This window comes from Uloborus diversus, chromosome 7, assembly GCF_026930045.1.
Source record: "Uloborus diversus isolate 005 chromosome 7, Udiv.v.3.1, whole genome shotgun sequence".
Lineage (NCBI taxonomy): Eukaryota > Metazoa > Arthropoda > Arachnida > Araneae > Uloboridae > Uloborus > Uloborus diversus.
The window spans coordinates 74,055,498-74,069,916 of record NC_072737.1 but is presented as its reverse complement, the minus strand read 5'-3'; positions in this window follow the sequence as shown (position 1 = coordinate 74,069,916).

The window sequence follows — 14,419 nt, the reverse complement described above, 5'->3', positions numbered from 1 at the left end:
TTAGATGGTGTGTTTATGGTGGGAATATTTCCGCTATTGTGACTGATCCTTAAACGTGATAATCAGTTGCGTGTATAGAATTCAGTGTGCCCCCCTCCCCCCATCAAGGTTTATAAGTGCATCCCCCATGAGAATCTTTTTAAAAATAATTTTAACACAGCTTTAGTTTTTCAGAGCGTGCGCCCTCACACCTCTTACGCCCCCCCCCTCTTCCTGTGCTGCAGTGGTTGCAAGATACTATGTATGCCACTGGTGAGAATGCAAAACCACACTGCTTAAGGCAAGCCCTTAAAAATTTTAATGAGCTGTGGTGAGCTGCTTCACCCACCATTCTCACCTGACATTGCACCTTCTAATTTCTCTTTATTCTGATCTATATGTGACAAAAAACTTGAAAATTTGTCCCATATCCAAAATATCTTCACTAGTTATTTTGCTCAAAAATCGATTAATTTCTATCTAGCCGGGATTGAAACTTTGTGCACTACATTGCAAAACGTAATTGATAGAATGGATTATTGTGTTGTTGATTAGAATAAAAATCTTTTTAAAATGTATTTCTTTGAAAAAAACCACATTACCTTCTGGTCCCCCTTTTTGGTTAAAAACCTTCCACTTTACAATGAACTATCTAAACTAGGAATTGAAATTAAAAAGAATTACATGCATGCTCTTTTCATGTAAACTTAACAAAACAAACTTTCACTTAAAAATGACTTTTGATTTCTTTTTTTTTTTTAAACTTTTAATGTTAGAAACCTTTAAGTTTTAATTAAGATACAGCAAAAAAGTTTAAAATGATAAAAATTTTTGCAGTAATTTTTTTTTTTTTTGCAAGCTAAAGTATGTTTTTCTCCTTTTATACATTTTTGTTTAGCAAAACATTTAACTTTTCATCCATGAACGGTGATTTCATATATCCATATTATATACGTACACACACAATATCTAAAAAAAAGAACTGATTATACTCCAGTGCTAATGTGGATTTTCACAATGTTTTACCATGAAAAGAGCGAATGTAAGATTTCTAATTGAGAAGTTCATAATGTATCTATAGCAAAGTTAATTTCAATGCATAGTTTGACATTGTTAGCCCATTTTTGACACAACTGCAGATTATTTAACAACTTAGTTCTTAAATTTTATTAAATTTTAAGGTTCATTCTATGTATTTTAAACTGATCTTTATTGTCATTTGTTTTGCAATAATTTTCATAAAGACAAAGAAATTTTTTTTTTTTTGCCTTGATGATTAGTAGGATTTTTCATTATAACTCTGAGTATGTTCAGGGTTTTTAACACTTAAATCACAATCACCCTTGTAAAATTGTAATATGATCAAAAATATGTTTTGTTTTCTATTATGTAAAAAGAAATGATATTTTTGGCTCATTTTTATGTAGTTTTGATGCATTAAACAGAAAAAAAAAACTGTTTATCCATATCTTGCAATAAATACCTTAATCCAAATTCTGTGTAATTATTGATTATTTTAAGAATGCATATACAGCAGACTTTGTAGTTGTCTTGATATTTCTGATAAAAAACATTTTTGTCATATTTAGCATTTTGTACGGAAGTCCCTGATACCCCCCCCCCCCACTTAGTATTGATTTTTTTTATCTCATGTAGTAATGCGGAATTTGTGAATATTTGTTTTTAATTTGCTTTAAGTTTTTGATGCCATTGTTTGGTTTTGTAATTCACATTCGTAATTTCTTTTATATGAATACAAATACAAATGTGATGACCAGCAGCAGGCTCTGGGTCCAGCAATTCTGGTCTCAGAGTGTAGTCTTATTAGATATCAATGGCCTTCTTAAAGCTATCTACCCCTTTACTCATTGCAGCCTCTTCCGGTAAGTTGTTCCAAGTGCCCACAACTCTTCGAAAGTAGTATTTTTTCCTAATTTCCAGATTAACCTGAGACTTAAATAGCTTAAAACAATGACCCCTCACCTGCTTTCTGTGCAAAAAGCTAACCCATTAACATCTTCCTTTTTCATAAATTTAAACAACTGAATCATATTCCCTCTGACTTTCTTTTGTTCCAGGCTATACATATTAAGACTTTTTAAAGTCTAGCATCATAATCTAAATCAGAAAGTCTCCTCACTAGCCTTGGAACCCTTCTTTGAACCCTTTCCTAAAAAGAAATATCTTTTTTGAGATGAGACAAAAACTGAACAGCATACTCCAAATGAGATCTTACGAAAATTCTATATAAAGGTAGAAGAACCTTATTAGATTTCAGTAAGTTACCGCCCTATAGCCAGGGCTAAGGCAGAAATACGTGAAATACAGAGCCAGCTCAGTCAATTCCTGCCGAGGACTGCAGTTTCGTGCTTATTAGCACTCATCAGCCCGGCTTAGGAAGCGACTGAGATGGAGCGGGAAAACCTCTTAAGGAAGCCAAGAGTACCAAACAAAGTAGTAGCTAATATAAAATTAGCAGAGACCAGATGAGTGACCAAAGCAATGGTTCGGTTAAGGAAAACCCCTTAAGAAGATTCCCCCTCCATCTCAGTCGCTCCCTAAGCTGGGCTGATGAGTGCTAATAAGCACGAAACTGCAGTCCTCGGCTGGAATTGACTGAGCTGGCGGTGTATTTCACTTATTAGATTTGTTTGAAATAGATCAATTGATAACCCAAGCATTCTGTTGACTTTGTTATTTTCAATGCTGCACTGTTGACTAAACTTGCAGTCTTTATTTACTGAGACACCCAGATCAATAACATTTTCTTTCTCACTAATGACTAAACCCTGTAAATAATAACTAGAACAGTGTCGGATCTAGCCAATAATTTTGGGAGGGGTCATTCGATTTTTTTTTTGACAAATTTGTTTGGAATGTTTTTGAATGGTCATCTCTTAAACAGTGCCGGATCATAGATTTTTCCGAAAAACCACCTCTCTCCCCATTGCCAAGTTTTTACACCAAGTCTGAATTTAAAAACAACAGAAATAGGATGAATTTAGAAAACTGAAGATAAGGTTAATATCAAAAATTTATTTATGTGTAATTTATTGCTTTGAAGAAAATTTAATTGTAATTAAAGTTCTTTAATTTTCAAGTTTAAGCTGTCTTTAGTTACGTCAGTGAAAGGATGAAGGTGGAGATTTACATCGAAAATTTTTTGAAATGCAAGTCTTAAATGTAGTTTTAGAGTTTTGATGGCAAGGAAAAGAGGATCGATAATATTTTTTTCTAAATTGAAGTAAAAAATCGCAATTTTGGTAATTTTTGAGGGAAAAGGGTGTTAGTGTTCCCTCCAGGGCTTTACAAAAATGAAGGCATGAAGGTTTTACTGTCCCTAAGATTTTACACCGATTTTAGCTATCTTAAAGAAATTAGAAAGTTTAGAGATTTTTTCCAGAGATTTTTTGATATTAAAGTCTAGAAAACGTGATTGTTGGCTATTTTTGGTTTCATTAAGGGATGCCCTAATGTCACCAAAAGTGAAATCAGTCAACTCTAGTTCTGAAATATTTTGAAATGACATCCTTAAAACAGGTTGTCTTGGGACGGAAAGGTGAGGGGACCCTTCCCCAGAAATTTTTTGAAACTAGGTCTTTAAAAACTCAATTTTATGCTTTGTTTGACGACGTTAGGGGAGCGGGATGGATTTGGGAATCTCACTCAAAAATGTTACAAAACTGAAACCTCTGAGAAATTGTTCAAAATTGGAGTCCTATTTTAGGCTATTATTTATTCCTTCTATTTTAGACTATTTTTGATGACGTTATAAGAAAAGTAAGGGTTTGAGTGCTGCCTGCACTATGTTTATTGGAAACAAAATTTTAAAACCGAAATATTCTGGTGTTATTTGTTGAAAATGGTGGTAGGGATGGGTGCTCTTCTACCTCTTATGCTGTCAAGTCTAAAAATTCACCTTTAGGCAATATTTTCTGACATTAAAAGGAGAATGAGAGGGTGAGGAACCACCCTTTCCTGAAAATGTCTTACCATTAAGGCTCTAAAAAACAATTTTAAGCTACTTTTGGACATGTTAGAGAAAAAGATGGAAGATTTGGGAGATCATTGGCTATTGAGATCAGTGAAGCTCTTTCTCCTAAAATCTCCTTTTACAGCTGTCATCACAAAATCAGCCGTGGAGGGGGCTTCTGCCGGAAATCGTTTGTAGTAATTGAAGCCCCAAAAGGCCATTTTAAGCCACTTTTATGCAAGTTAAGGGAAAAAGCCTCGGTGAGTTACTCTCCGCAGGAAAAATTTCCAAATAAAAGTACTAAAATGCAATTTTTAGTTATCTTTCGTGGCATTTGTGCAAAGGTAAGGCGACTCTAGAAAAGCTTTGAAATTAATCCCGTAAAAACGAAAATTTAACCCGTTTCTGGTCTTGTGAGCAATAGGTTTTCTCAGAGGCCAGCAGCATTTATAGATCGTCAAAGGTTCTGAAGCTGGCATCAAGAAATGATGTAAACGTTGGAACAAAACTTAAAAAATAAAATAGCTCTTTTTTTGTGGAAATGGATATATTTTCTCTCCCAATTATTATAACCTAATTTTTTTTAAAGAAAAATACATGTGTCAAATTTAGTTATTCTCTCGCAATATTATCTTTTTTTCCCTCAAAACAATTCCTACACTCACAAGGTTTCGGGAGAGGCCATGGCCCCCCTCTGCCCCTGAACTTGAATGCTTATTTCTACAACCTAAATGGAGCACTTGGCATTTCCCAAAATTAACTACCATTCCTCTCTTATTGACATGATCAAAATTGTCTTGAAACTGTTCTCTTTGTTCTTCATTTTCTACAATCCCCATAACCTTGACATCATCGGCAAAGCAATTCATGTTTCCAGAAATTTTTTCATGAATATACATTCAAAAGAGGTCATAAAACTGATCTCTGCGGAACCGCACTCATTCCATTTAGAAAGATTTCCCCTTACAACTGCTCTCTGTTTCCTTCCAGTCAGACCCAAAGTAAAGTGTTCCCTCCTATTCCTATATCAGCTAGTTTGTGGAGAAGAGCAACATTCGGTACCTTATCGAAAGCTTTTTGAAAATCAATGTAAACAGCATCTCCACACTTTTTGTTATCTAAAGCCATAAGTTGTCATGAGGGACCGAATTACTCACCTGGGTGCCCAGGGCACTGACAGATGTGGTGCCCCCTCCCTCCCCCCACAAAAAATATGAAGGTAAGTGTGTTGGACATTATTTTTATAGAAAGAAAACTTTAAACTATCGATTTCATACGAAAAAAGTTAATATTAAGATGTTTTGCAAAGAAATCATTTAATATAAATCTAAAATAATTTTATGGTTTTCATGTTAGAAATTTTTTTACAGTCGCAGATGGAAAAACTATGATACAAATGGTAAAGGTAAATCTTAATGTGCTTTCTGCGCATCAATGATTCTTTATATATTTTCTCCTTTGTTTTCTTGTAGTAAATTCATCTATAATGTCCTCATAATCAAGTTTTAGGTCAAACTTACTTCTATTGATAACAGAGCTAATAAAGATAATTTACCATCAGAAATGAGAGCACGCAAAGGACACTTAATTAAAAGGACTCTTCAATAGCGAAAATGATCGTTCTCCGCAACAATTGGCTAATATGCTTTCATTTAATAAAAAAAATTGTCAAATGACAAAAATTTTTTTGTTTCCTTTAGTTATAGAGGCCCTGAACACTGGTCCTTAAAAAAATGGATGACAGAAGTTTGGTGCCCCCTTTCTTTTGATGCACCGGGCCCGGGCCCCGAATGCCCTGCCGTAAATCAGTCCCTGGTTGTCATAGAAATGCAATAAATTAGTAGCACACGATTTACCTTTCCTGAAGCCATACTGAAACTAGTCGACAACCTATTAATCTCTAAGAAACTCATAATCTTGATTTTGGTCGAAGTTTCAAAAACTTTACAAACCACTAAAGTCAGACTTATACAGGTCTATAATTCCCAGCATTTCCTTTGGACCCTTTCTTGAAGAGCGGTGTTATGTTAGCCTGCTTCCAGTCCTGTGGCACTGTCTCTGAGTAGTAAGACATTAAGAGTAAGAAGCATTGAAAATATTGAAAATAACATTCACTAATTCCTCTGCACATTCAACTAAAGTTTTTGAATAAATATAATCGAGTGCCGTAGCTTTATTTTTTTTTTTCAAATTAAATAAACCTCCTCCTTGGAAAACACAAAATAATCAAGCTGTATAATAACTTGTGTCTTGCTAGTGTCAACTGTTGAGACGCTGTTCGTGTAAAGACTGGGAAAAAAAGTTATTTAGAACATTTGCAACATCCCTATCGCTTTGAATTAAATTTCCATGCTTATTGACCAGTGGTCCAATTTGATTATTTCGAACTTTCCCAAAATTAAAGTAAGCAAAATATTTCTTAGGATTCAATTTTATCTGTTGTGCTAGTCTTTGCTCCAATTCTCTTTCTGAATCCGTAATAAACACTTAAAACAGTACCCCTTTTCTTACAATACTGGAGCCTATCTGCACTCTGACCTAGAGCCGCTATATAGGGGCCTTACTCTGACCAGTTTCTTTAAATTGACGAAAAGCGGCTTGCTTATAATTTTTAGTGCTTCTTCAATCTTCGTACTGGAGAACTACGTAGACCAAATTTTTGTTGTACAGTCGAGTCCCGACTTACGCGATGAATGCGTTCCAAGACTCCTCGCGTAAGTCGAAATTTCGCGTTGCAGAAAAATGTACGTATACGTTTTTTAGCTACATACCGAATTCTTTTAGACACTGTTAAGCAGCCCTTAAACTGCTTTAAAGCATTTCTCAACTAAACATTACAATTTCTTACTTAAAGAGCTGAACTTTTACTGTTTTTAAAAAATAAAAAAAGCCGTTTTATTCAACATAAAATATTTAAAGATGCACAAAATGAATGATCAATGGGAGGGAGGAGACATAAAATAAAACAATGCGGCACGCACATTATGTAGTAATACTAAAAGCTGCACTATAATAGTACTGTACAGTAGGTACAGGAATAATATTCATGAGATGAAAAAAATAAGATGGTGATGATTTATCAGATCGTAATTCTTTTCTAATACATTTTTAAATACATTTGCTTCGCCTTTTCCTTTATAACGTTTCCATTTATGCAACAGCCTCTTTTCCTGATCTCTTTAATCCACAGTACAAGAGCAGCTACAATTTTCATAATACATATTTGCATTGCTTAGACAGTACTCTGCAAGATTCAATACTGAAACTAAGTTCTGAACTTTTACGGATATCTTTTTGTTTTGACTTTTAATTGTACGTATGGAAGATTCACGCATGCTTATTGTCGTGCTACCGTCGACGTTTTGTAGTTGTTCAAGCATATCGAGAATCTTAACCTTTTTTTTTTTGGCAGAAACTTTACTTTTTCTTCCCCTCTTCATATTTTGCATGAAACAGCGCACTATGGTGTCATATTTCACCATCTTTAAGAATTAGAACGAAAAAAATAAAATAAATGAAAGATGCTGAATGGTTATTTGGTGCACTAACAACGCGATGCGTAGACCAGTTTGGTGTGAGAACTTTCACTGTTAGTGATGCTAAAGAGATGTAAAAACGTTTCACGAAATCAATATTTAATAGCCAATAACAAAGCCGATATTTCCTTCCAAAAGAATTCGTGTTGTCAACGAGGAATTTGCATTGGCTCTAAAATTCGTTACTCGTGAAAAATTCGCGTTATAGCCTTTTAGAGTAAGTTGAATCGCGTTGTAGCGGGAGTCGACTGAAACACCCTGAAGGAACCATAAATACCTCCCTCAAGCTCTGCCTTAGTGCAACAAAATCAGTATATCTGAAATTTTAGGCACAAACACCAAAAGAGAGAACCATTTACCAAGAAAAAATGAATTGGTAGTTCTATTAATTTTGTAAAATAATTTTTCTTTCTATGCATTTGTCGAGTTATAAATGCAAAATAAAATTTGTCATGCGAATTTGCGACAAAAGATATTCTCTTAAGTTTGATCAATTTTCAAATAGATGGCAGCACTAAACTATCACTTATTCATGTTCGAAAGGTTTCTACAATTTTTAACTAAATTTTAATCCTGATTTATCTGAAGAATATTTCACTTCACAGTTCTTAATAATCATTGACGTCCATGACTTAAATTTTTGGGAGGAAGGAATTTCTCAATTTGTCGGATGTGGAATTCCAAATGATAAAATACTAGCTAGCAAACTTCAAACATACCTATATCTAGAGACTCATCATAATTTTTTTAAAAAAGTGTTGCAATATTGCAATAATTCACCGAATCGTCGAACTTTTTCAAATGAGGAAAATGTTTGAGAGATTACAGTGACTGCCCATGTCCTCCTCCCAACGGAGGGTTGCAAAATTTTTTTTGCAATTAATTGAATACAATTAAGTTCCATCTTTAAATGTGTTGCATAATATTTGGATCTAAATCAGGCGTCTCCATCCCCCCCCCCCAAAGCAGCGACGCACCCTCTAAATACCGCGAAAAACCCTCCTAGAAAGAGAGCCCCCTCCCCAAAAAACACCCCCAAAAATCAACCCCCCCCCTAAAAATTTCAATGGGGCATTTGGAGCACCGAACCCTTCCCCTCCCCAGTGGGTACCCCTGTCGAAATGTAAAAATTGGAAACCTGAGCAAATTTTATTAAAATTACAATTACCTGAAGTAAGATTTAGATATGGTCTTTCACACTAAAATATTTCAGATTTTTATTCTGTTTACCCATTTTCTAAAACACGCCATTTTTACGGAAACATTGATATGTCGCAATGGTGGTCAACCTACGGCCCGTGGGTCACATACGGCCCTCGAAGCTAATCTACGCGGCCCGTTGTTTTGTTCAATTTTACAAATCGAAAACCACGATTAATCATATTGTCACAAACTTAGATGGAAATATTCAAAAATTGGTCTCTGGAAAACAGATGCAAATTTCGCATCAATAAAAAAAAGCATCCTCATATATATAATAGCCGATGATCGAGTAACCCGCCTGTTTAAACAAAAAAAAAAAAAAAAACTCGCGCCACGGCATGATAGTTTGATAATGTGTTTCGGTAATGTTTAACATGCGAGGAAAGGCTTTATTATGACAAGGCTGAACTCGATCCGGTACCTTAACTGTTTTACTGGTAAGACTGTTATTTCAGGGGAATGAAGAAACGAAAAAATGATCAACTATGAACGCTATCTACTGGAGTTTAGGGTTCATCTATTGGAGTTAAAATTTCAACTATCAAAATATCATCAAACAGGCAATGGCTTCGTTCAAATGCAGAAGAGTAGAAGCTATTTTCACCCGTCATACCTTGACGGGCGACTTTATAGTCATATAATAATAACAACAGTTCATAGTTTGAAATTGTCTTTAATTTTCCATGTTTTCCAATTTTATTTGGAAAAGTTTTAACTGTTTTGAAAACTTATACTGCGTTCTGTCCCGCGAGGATCACCTTAATAAGAGCACGGCCCTTTGTGTAGAAAAAGGCTGGGCGCTTAAATCAGGAATTAAAATGTAGGGAGCAAGTCTAATCATTTTTACCAAAAGCTGACTCAAGGAGACCTTGAGTCTCTTGACTCAATAACGACGAATGGATGGCACGTTTTGCGTGAAACAAGCGAAAGAAACCTGGTTTCTTCCAATGCTTTGCTTTAAAATATATCACGTGACTTGGGGTCTAAGTTTCATGAATGAAAGTCTTCACTCCCTCCATTTGGGAGCCACTGAATCTACAGATTAGTGATTGCAATAACGGACCAAAAATGCAATACCGATATTTGATATTTTTTAAAACGTGATACTGGAAAACCTGGTATTTATAATAGTATAACAAATTTCTGAAAAAAAAAGGATAAAAAAACATATTGTTTCGTTGCGTATTTTATAATTTTGCGCATGAGTGCATTAATTACACAAATTTCTTTGTGAGCAAATAATGTAAAATGGAGGCGCAACTGTTATAGTGAAACATCAATAAAAACACAAAGCATCTATTGAATTCTCACTTGGCCTGCGCTTCTTTTAGGTTATCTCTAAGTTTTTTCTCTGGTAAAATCGTATTTTCGTAAAAAAAAAAAAAAAAAAAAAAAAAAAAAAGAATTTTTTAGCAGTAAAAAATATTTAGATTTGTTTAAACGCAAAGTTATGGGGGGGGGGGGAATTTTTTTCGTATTGTTCCTCCACTTCAAGGGGGGAAAAAAAATCCGAGTGCGTAGAAAAAATATTTTAAAAAGACATTTTCTGACAAAATTTGGTGAGTGAATCTCCAGAAAAGAATTGAGAAAAAAAATTTAAATTTTATTTCCGTCGCAAAAAATCGACTTTTCATTTAAAAATTGTGACCATAATATTTTTCTCATGTATTTTATTCCTATGAATAAGGAAAAAAAAATCGAAAAAATGTTTTTTTTTTTTGAAAAAGTCGAAGGTCGTTTGAGATAAAGAGCTGAAAATTTGGCTAATTTTTTTTTTATTCGGCACCAAAATGATCCCTCAAGTGCGAGTCAAAGAAGCGCCAAGGGCAGTTTTGCCATATAAACCCATTAAGACATTTTCTGACAAAATTTGGTGAGTGACTCTCCAGAAAAGCATTGAGAAAAAAATATTTAAATTTTATTTCCGTCGCAAAAAATCGACTTTTCATTTAAAAATTATGACCATAATATTTTTTTTCATGTATTTTATTCCTATGAATAAGGAAAGAAAAATCGAAAAACTGTTTTTTTTTTTGAAAAAGTCGAAGGTCGTTTGAGATAAAGAGCTGAAAATTCGGCACCAAAATGATCCCCCAAGTGCGAGTCAAAGAAGCGGCAAGGGCAGTTTTGCCATATAAACCCCCTTTAATGAAACTAAGATTCGCTGATATTCCTAAATGAGTTTAAGTTTCTATTTTTCCTCAACTTTTTTCTTAAACGTTAGAAAAATATTTTCGAAATTTAAAATTTGTGCATAATTTTTTTTAGGTTTCTTGAGCCGAGGGCACCTTTGTGTTGTACCCCCCATTCGCACTGTGGGGTCTGTGGGTACGCAAATCCGGGCCTTATCAAAGCTATGAAAAGTTCATTTTTGAAACTATGGTGTTTATTTTAGGCAGGGGTGGGCAAAATACACTGAGATGGCCACCCAAGAGTGTAAATGTGCCACCGGCGTCAGTAACAGAATTCTCAATACAACAACCACTCATGCTTTCTAGCGATCATTCGTCTTTGGAGGGGGGAGGAGTGAATCTACATATGTGTAATACAAAATGTTGTATGGACGAAACGATCGATGTTTGTTTCACCACAGACTTTCACCCACTCTATAATTAGTGAGTACGGAACATTTGTGTATTCGTAAACACTCAGGTTGAAAGAAATTTTTTTTTTTTTCCGTTTTTGCTTATGGAGAATTTTTATGGATTGTTTTTTTTTTCTCTTTTTCCTTTATTTTTATTTTTTTCTTTGCTTCTATCTTCCTTTTTTCCTTTCTTTTTCTTTCTTTTTTTACGACAGTCGCCGGGTCCCCTAAGACCCGGGCTCCTAGTTACCGACTTGGCTGACATGGCCTCTCGTCTGACCTGCTTCCACTTTCCTCTATCCTAACCAAACAACGTCGATAAATTTCCAGAGCCATCCTTCGCACCTCCCGCATTTAAAGCTGCTTCAGTTTCAGAAAGGTTCCGACTGGAACCCCAATCCCTTAATGTCATCAAAAATAGCTACAATCTGCGTTTTATTTAAAAACTTGCGTTGTGTTCAAGTTTGATAATATAAACTTGAGCGAAGAGGAATAGGGCGGCTGTTTCAAGTTTGCTCAATCTCGGAAAAATTGAAGATCTGGCAATAGTGTTTCCCACTCCAATAACTTCTGGTTACAAAAAAAGAAAAAAAAAGTGCGTGGGGGGGGGGCTGGTCGTATTGGCCCCCTTCAAAATTAAACCATACGTACGCCACTGACTGAGGCCTCTTGTTGTTGCAACTGAATCCATAGAATGCGCTACGTGGACAAAGCGGCATTTTTGAATAGCACTTCTAAAACTGTACTTTCCTGCATCATTTATGTAAGTACAAGAAGCGTAAAAACGTGATGAGTTTGAAAACAAGAGTTGTGTAGTAAAAAAAAAAAGAGAGAGAGATGAACATATTTTACTAATTCCAGTCAGGTTCTCTAAGCCGAAGAAAACGAGGCCAAATAACATTATCATTACGGTTTATTCGTATTCAGGTGTCGTCCCTTTTATATGAGATTACATTTTTGCTTAATTATGCACCTAAGCCTTTCTCGGAATCTTTCACCATAGCATTTAGTTAAGAAGAAGACTAATAAGTCTCAAGTCTTACTACCAGGTGAAATTTCGGCTTGTTTCAAGACTTGCTCATCAGAGACAAAGAGTAACTGGAACATTCATTACTTGAATCAGGAAAAGAACAATATAGGGTTGGTTGGGGTAAGTGGGACCCTTTTGAGAACAGTTCATTTCTGAAACCTCATACAAAAGTTTTGAAATAAAAAAATTTAAACTTGTCTTTTATCTTGGACATTAATGGTACACAAAAGTTCATCATTATTTTCTAAAATACTGTTTAAATATTCTTAACGATTATATTTATTGAAAACTCAGATGAGTGTCCCACTTGGGTCACTCCCCTTTTAATTAAATTCTAAATCAAGCATATCTAGAAAGGGTGTTTTACTTGATAAAGTAAAAAAAAAATTTAGTATGAATTATTTTTTTTTGTAAATGCATCAACTTATGAGATATTTACTGTCTTTTAAATCTGTATCACGGGACATTAAAAAAAAAAAAAAAAAAAAAAAAAAAAAAAAAAAACAATTTCATCTGCGAAATTTATTGAAAACCTATAGGTATATATTTTACTCTTAGGTATAAAGGTCTGAATAAACGTAATACAGTTGATAAAGATCAATTTTCGTAAATTAGCCAAAACTATAAGTTGAAAAAGAAATTGGAAACACTAAATCGCTGCGTCTATGTAAAGTTGGCTAAGGAAGAACCATTATCACTTCATCCTCAGTAATTATTCTAACATCATCTGCATCTGGCCAGTAAAAAGTGTCACTACTTCTATTCGCTCTTGCAAATTCAACAGTATACAGTCGGATCGAGACCTCGGTCAGATCCCTACTTACGCGAGGGATGCGTTCCAAGACTCCTCGCGTAAGTCGAAATTTCGCGTTGTGGAAAACTGTTGTGTATATGACTTTTTAGACATTTTTAAACATTTTTTAAGCTGTTTTAGACCATTTTTTAACTATATATTACCATTTCTTACATAAAGAGCTGATTTTTTACCGTATTTTAAAAATAGTTGCGTTATTCGAACACTGCACTGTAAAAGCACTATACAGTAGATACAATAAGTTGCATTTATAATTTAAAAACTTAAGATGATGATTTATGATGCGCAATTTGATCGTCATCCTAATATATTTTTAAATACAGTAGCTTCTCATTTACTTTTATAACATTTACATCTATGGTAACAGCCCTCTTTCAGGGTCTCTATAATCTACAATACAAGAGCAGACTCCAGTTTCATATTGTTTGCATTTTGCTTAAACACTACTCTGCTAGCTTCATATTAAAACTTAGGTCTGAACTTATACGGATTGCCCACTCTTGACTTTTAAGTACATGTATGAAAGATTCACTCGTACTAATTGTCGTGCTACCATCGACCCACTTTCTAGTTGTTCAAACGTATCAAGAATCTTTACCTTTTCTTACATTGTTGCAAACTTTCGTTTTTTTGTTTCCATTTTCAAATTTTAGATGAAACAGCGTGCTAGGTGCTACAATATTTTATCACCTTTCATATTTAGAATAAATTGAGGAAAAATGAGGAGTAGTGATTATACACACTAAAAAAGTGCTAATATAGTGCGGTGTGTGAGAACTTGTGCAGTCAGTGATGCTGAAAGTACATTGACGAAGTCAATGTTTAGTAGTGAATAACAAAGCTGAAACTTAGTATCACGATTCCTTTCCAAATATTTGAGTGGTGAGAACAAGAAATTTGTTTTAGCTCTAAAATTCGTTGCTCCTGAAAAAGTCGCGTTATAGCCATTTCGCGTAAGTCGGATCGCGTTGTAGCGGGAGTCGACTGTATTTTAAAATTTTTCATTCTTCATGGATTTTGAGTTGTACTCTTTTATGTCATAATTAGAGTCTGACAAATCGTGGTCGCCAGGTCATCAGAGCGACTAAAACTGCCTTGGCGACTTGTTTTTTCAGAACATGAATCTTTTAAAAGTCATTTTAAAAGATTCTTTTAAAAGATTCTTCGCTGAATTTTTCAATAAACTCCAAGAATTAATTTGTCTGGCACCTGAAATCTTTTCCCAGGCTAGTACATTTTATACTTTTTGTCAATCTCTGGTGATGATGCCTTACCGGAAACTTATGCTTAACAATGGAGT